We start from the raw sequence: 7,431 nt of genomic DNA on the forward strand, positions 1-7,431 counted from the left end.
TGCTTTGGGCTAAAGCCTTCCCACTATGATCAATGTCCCGCTGTGAAAAAAATTAAATATAAAAAAATATTACTGAAATGAAATCAATAGACTTACAAAAAAAATATAATAATTAAATGGTATATTGGAGTCATTAATTGGAGGTTGGGTTAAATGGTATATAGTACGTACCACTCCCATAGTACCTCTATTTGTATCTATGCAATTTAAATTGTAATCGATTAGCAACTCTTCCCCTGAAGTTATTGATTTTATCGCACATACGAATACATGGTTTCCCTCGTACGCCTCAAATATGTAATTGGGTTGCTTATTCATTGACCTAGGTCATGTACTATTTATAAACCCTACAATATTACCTAATACTTTTGGCCTTCAATTAATATACATAGCCACTCCTTTATTTTGATCCTTATCTTTGTTAGACATAATGCACTAGTGAGAGGGGGAGGGGGTGAATTAATGGTTCTCAAATCTTTTCCCTTTAGTAATCCTATGTGAGCATATTGGTTATTAGATCTAACTATGAACAAACTTACTGATTAGTGAGGAGACTAACTCAAATGCAAACACTCACAAAGAGATATCACATAACACTAGCATATACGAGGAAAACCCAGGATGGAAAAAACCTCAGTGAGCAATGTTATTGGAGTCTATTGCTCCAATCCAGCCTCATAATGAAAACACAGTTACAAAGTTTAGGGAACCAACCAAAGGAACACCAACCCTTGACTTCAGGGCACCAAGCCAAGGATCTACAACCCCTACTTGATTTATGGGCTACAACCGAAAGGAGCACCAGCCCCTATCTTTAGGGCACTAACCAAAGGAGCACCAACCCTTGACTTTAGGGCACCAACCCAAGGAGCTACAACCCCTGCACTGAGCTACAACTCAATGTTCACAATGTAAACTTTAATTACAAAAATAGTTATCTTGTTACAAGTGAATCTTGCAACCATTACATATATCTTACTTTGTCAGTGAGATACCTTCTCTACTTCACCGAATCACTTCTTTGCTGCTCTTCACCTATTGCTTCTTTATCGATAAGCCCTACCGGTACACCTCTCCTCTTCTTCTTCTCTGCTGGATCTCCACCTTACTCTCTGCTATTAATCGGTATAACACTTTTCTAGTTCTCTATTTGCATTCTCTGTAGCCTCCTTCACTTTTTCTCTACCGGTATGAACACTACTATTTCTTCTCTCCTACTGGTTGAATGCTTCAACTAGGTTCTCCCTCACTCTCACTCACTTCTCAGATGCTCGTTAAGCACTTGGCTGATTTTCTCATACATGCAGAAGTATCACACTTCACAGTAGCACAATGTTCTTCTATCCAGTAGCAGTAAACAATCTCTTTGGCCTTCATACTTATAGCCAGGTTTTGCCGCCAAAGCCCAATTCAAAATCTAGGCAATTATGTTTTCCTCACCATCCTCAAGGAAACCCAAATCCAATCAGATCTTGCTTGATCTTATCTTCTTGACATCCATCTGCATAAGTCTTCCATCAACGCGCCTTCCAGGACATGTCTTCCTTCTTCAGCAACCTGCAAACAATTTGTCTGCATACTTCTTCGTCAATCACTATTAATGTCATGATGGGTTTCTTCAACTACTTTGATATGCTCAATCAGTCTATCCTTGATCCTCTCTTTTCCATTTAGCCTAAAGCTGTGCACTTCTGCAACTTCACCTCAAGCTTTGCAGTCTCCTTTAAAGTCGACACCAACCCTGTTGCTGTATATTCCATCTTTATTTGATGCAGGTTGCCCACCTTGATTCCATGTGGCATCCAAGTCAACCATTTCTGCCACCTTGACTCTTCATGTCGGTCCACATAGGATCACCGACCAAACATTCTACTGATTCCTCCTTTCTGCTAGTTTGCTAGCCCTGCCGGTCTCACTCACTGTACTGGTTACCTCATCATGTCTGCCCTCATCTTGAACTATCAATGGAACTCCTTGATCAGTCATCAGACATGTCCATCAAAAGCATTTTAATTCCCATAAAGTGGGGAGTCTTGTGCATCTACACCTTGTCCATATCACCGGTAAACATACATACCGGTAAGCTCTCTTGATGACACAAGTCATTAACCTTCACCAGACTCTTCCCTACAGTCAGGTTAGATTCCTCTATTTGCATCTACTCAGCCTTGCCTTCTCCTTGATCAGCTCAGACATTATCTTAGCTAGCTTTTTAGAGTGACAAATATATCACACTCCTTCTGTACTGGCATCTCAACATGCCTTCTCTGTTGATCCAGTGCATAAATCTGATCTCATGCACCTAAGGTATTCCCTCAATTCACTAGTAGATCCGGTGTGAAACTTCAAGTACTTGCCTTTACCTATTCACTCTTATCTCACCAAACTATAATGCACACAATGCATAATAGGAGATAAGCTCCACTTACCGATGGAGTGATGCCTTGTCTTTTGCATCCTACAATGCACTTCATGTGACTCCTTAGGTCATCTTCCTTACCTTACCTATGTTCTACAACACAAGGTGATATCCAAGATATCACATCCTGCACTCCTCCATACCAGTGTTGCACATAGATCTCTTCTATTGGTGGTCATCCCATACCAATTGACATCAATGACAATACAATGCCAATAATCTCCCCCTTTGGCATTCATGTCAACTCATGTAGTATGCAGTATACTACAACCATTCTTCTCCCCCTTTGACAACAATGACAAAGGGCACTGTTAGGATATTATTCCTCCCTATATTTACCGGTCATTGACATAATTATTTATCCCCCTTTATCTTCATTGGATGTAACACTTCCTTTGATACCACTTCTTATCTTTGTTACTGGTTGTTACATCTTCTCAAGTCACAACACTTGAGATGGGGAACTTAACCATCAATTGACACCAATTGAGCATGCAAGTCCGATACTATTTCAACTCAATTTTCAAAAAGAATAATACCAATTGTTGATGTGTCAATGAATACTACTCACCTATCGGTCAACCTGCAACACCTCTACAATTTTGATCTCATGTAGTTATGGTAGTCAGTATCCTTACAAGTTCAACCATGCCTGCTCTTTATTATGAGCACTTGAACTCCACTTGATTCATACATCTTAGGTCCTCAACTCTGGTCAAGTATAATATAGGGACTCCAATCTTCACCATATACTAGTTTAGTTGTGCATATGAGATCATTTGATGATCTTTTAGCTCCATTATTGCACCATAGCCCATGACATGATCCTGGATCTACACAATGCTAAACAATGTTATCTTCATGCCAAGAATCAAAACTGGTTAGCCCAAAAACATGCATGCTTTCATGATCAACCACGGGGCCAACATATGTCATTTAGGTCTTTTCCAATACCACCTGAGACATAACTTCACATTCCATGCTACTGGGGTTAATGCAATGATCTCAAACCTTAGTGTCTTACATAACCTACAAGTACTTGTTAGCATTCATGTCGGTAACATCCTGTACATACCAGTTAACACCTAATACCAATTGATAACCTTTACTCATTGAAGCCTGAAGTGGTGTTCCAATATTGATCTATAGGTGTGTATTTAAGGCAGCCTCTACAGACACTTATCTTTTCATTTCCATCCTTCATATTGGAAACAACATGTTCTTCCATGTTGCCTTCTTCACTGAGGGGGTGAATAATAAATTCAATGTACTTCTCCCCCTAAGATCATGCATCTCCTTTAGGCTTTAGTAGATATCACCTATGCAATGAGTGCATAGTGTCGGTCCATGGTCTTCTTCCTCTATACCTTCTTAATCTAATCCTTCTTCCCATTTTCAGACTGGGGAGAAAGTCTTTCCTTCTTTTGCTAAGGTGTCCTTCCATTTCCTGATTTTCCATCATAGCCAAAAGTAGTGCTATAGTAGCACACAACATCCATCCCCACTTCATGATTGGGGAATCTCTTAGCATACCAGTTTGACCATCTCCTTTTGGTCATGTTGTTGTGGCTAGCAACCGAAACCGGTGGACCTCTTGCTCCTGTAGGGACATTTCTCCTTTGGTTCCATGTAGGTCTCTGACTTCCAAATGCTCTATATCTACTTTTTTGTATAGCATAGCCATTATGGCAGCCTACATGTGACTGTAGGCTCCTTTTCCAGCATTCAAACTTCCTATGGCCAAGACCATTGCAGTTATGACAAACAACATTTACATAACTGAGAGAGGGGAGATGCATGTGTCTACTCCTAGATACATTTTACTCATATGCATGATTTCAATGAGATCCTATATTATTCTTTCTAGATCTCTTTCTACATGCCTCTGCCCTATGGCCATAAGCATTACATGCAAAACAATAATCGGTAAATGATGACATATGACTTGCAAATTTATTTTTCCATGCATGAAGAGATCTTACTAGTTTTGCATCTCCATTTCTTCTTCCTTGAGAATAGGTCCTTGGTTGTCCATTCAGTGCAACTTTTCCATCCAGTCTCTTCTTCTCTCACATTTGCTTTCCCCCATGGTTGGTAGCATTTTTTTGTCCTCTGCCGATAGGATGTCCTCTTTGTTGCTTCCTCATCTTCTTGCTTCCAGTCAAGGTTTCTTCTCCCATCTCCCCCTTTCCTTTGGTATCTTCAATGCTCCTTCTTCTTTCAACACTAGTCTTCTTTCTTGTCTGCAAGTCCTTACCGGTTGCATCTAGATAAACCTTCTTCCAAGGAGCATTTCGCACTATGAAGGTTTGGCCTTTGTTTTCTCCATTAGAGGAGACAAATAGAATGTGATTGTGAGGGATATTCTTGTTGGTGGAGCATTCACTGGCACCACTTCCTAAACCTTAAGTATCCTTGGCATTCTTTTAATTCTTCAACATCTTGTCCAAGGCATCACTACTACCATCAAACCTGATTCTCACCTTGAGCTCATCCTTACATTTCTCAAGGTCAATTCGAAGAACATCCATTTCTCCAAGTAGCTTGTGATTTTCTTCATTCTTCACTTCTAGCCTAGATGCTAGATCTTCACACCGGCACTCCTTGGTGTCTCTAGCTTGAGACATCAACTCTCAGAGAACTTTCTCAGATTCCTCAAGGAATTTTGTTGGCTAGTTCTTCTCCACTATAGAAACATTCTTGAATATCTTGTATTCCTTTCTAACTTTATCGACTTCTTCAAGTGAATTTACAAGCTCTCCTTCAGGGTCAACTTCTGCTTCATCCTCTTCTTCTCCTTCACTCCCAAATAGATCTTGATGGCTAGACCTATTTTCCATGTCTTCTTCTTCTTCATCATCACTTCCAAACACATCATATTAGTGGGATCTATTTGTCTTATCACTCCCAGATGTGTACACCTCATCATCTGATTCTTGAGCCATAAAGATGTGGGTTCCTTCTTCATCATTACTGCTACTGTAGCAGTCTAATCTACCTCTGTTATTTGTACATGTATCTACTGCATAGTTCCTCTCACTTACACTGACTGAATCAATGGTGCAGGGTTTATTTTCATACAGCTTCTTCTGTCTATCCCATAGACTCTTTGTTGTCTTGCATTTGTCCACTTGTGAGGAGAAATCACCTGTTAACCCATAGAGAATAGCCTTCATGGCTGTTTCATTGCACTGGTTTCTACTTTTTGCATTTGAATCAGTGGGAAGACAAGATTTACTAGGGCATCCATTTATAACAAATAGAAAGACATAAAACCCTAGAGAGGACAAGAAGACTTCCATTTTGCAACTCCAAATGGCCTAGTTTGAACCATCAAACATTGGAGCAATGATCACTAATACATTTGGCCTAATATTCCGATAGAGGTTATCGATGGAGAAGCTATATTGTAATCAAATTTGATTTTTTTTTGAAAAATACCTGATTTCGTCAGAATTCTGATGATAATGCAATATTTGGTTTCGACGGAGAAGGAATTGGCAATGACATTTGGGTTTTTTTAAAAAGTGTCCACGTTCATCAAAATTTCGATGACCGTGTACATTACTTCAAAAAAAAAAAAAAGACCAAGTCATATCATAAATCTCGCATCTTCGTCCCATTGACCTCTGCCATTACTTCATCTTGCCTCTTCGTCATGCCTCTACCATTACAAAATCCCGCCTCTGTAGGGAACCAGCCATGGAATGAATTGGTGTTGTAGGAGCAGCTATACCAGGCTACCAGGCGACGGGAAACTTTCTAGCTTCATGGTAGGAATTTTGTTATGTTTTTGTGTTTGTCATCTGTTTAGGGGCATTTTCAAGTCTGGGCATTATTGAATGTAATAAGGGCATGTTTTGGGCCCATTTGTAAGCCATTTGGCATTTTGTTAGGGGTGTATGGGTTTAGGATTTAAACCAATAACAAGGGAGAATAATCTAATGACAATGAAGGCCTACCCACACCCCCTAGTAACATTGCTCTCTAGCAAAGTTGTTTCTCATTTGTTTAGCTTCCTTCCAAGCACCGGTTGAACTACCCAACCTCTTTGATTAGTTGAACAAGCAAATACATCAAATGAATTAAGGAATTTTGGTAGTAGATTCGATTACAAGTTGGACATTTATAAGTATATCCCAATCGAAGGATCATTGGCATATCATTCAAACAAATGCCAAAACAAGAGTTAGGAAGAAGGGTTAGAAGGGAGTGGAGGTATTCTAGGGAACAATCATGGAAGCTCAACATTTTAACAAGGTTCCTTTGAAACCCTCCGTTGATGCTATTATTTTATCTCTGTATGTTGAGGCTAGGGTTGTCACATCATGGATTGCATTTAAATTTATATAGTCCAGTTTCTATAGTTGTTTGATGAGGAACTGGAAATATGTATGGCCTCTTTATCTCATTACAATGAGCTTAACCCTTTCATAGGAAACTCGGCTGAAGTAAATTATGATTCATTTGAGCTAGGACTGGTGTCAATACTTTGTGAATTCGATAGGGGTTTAAATTTGTTGCATAGAATTTACATAGTTGCCATGTTTTTGAAAATTCTTATGGTATGAAAGGAAACAAATTTATAATTTAGTTTTATTGTTTTAAAACCACGATCTAGGAATGGAAGCTGGTTGTATTTCATTGAATTTGTAGTCCAATTATCATTATTGGGATATAGGGTTTTATGAGTTCCACCATTTTATTATGACTCTCTCCCTATTTTGGGGAACGTTTGATATGATTTTATATTATTTATAATGTGATTGGCATTTGACATAAGGGATTACTATTGCTTAGATACAAATCAAATTTTACAATCAAACAAATTCTTCTTTTTTCAAACAAATCAATCTACTTGCCATTGAAGCAGTATTTTTTTACAATAGTGGCAGCTATAATTCTTGTACATTTGATTCATTATAGTTAAATACAAAGTTGTTCACAAGAAGAAAATGAACTACTCAAAATAGCCACTTTTAATAGCAACGATATTTCTTGTTTGCATAGAT

Source organism: Cryptomeria japonica, chromosome 8, assembly GCF_030272615.1.
Source record: "Cryptomeria japonica chromosome 8, Sugi_1.0, whole genome shotgun sequence".
Taxonomy (NCBI): Eukaryota; Viridiplantae; Streptophyta; class Pinopsida; order Cupressales; family Cupressaceae; genus Cryptomeria; species Cryptomeria japonica.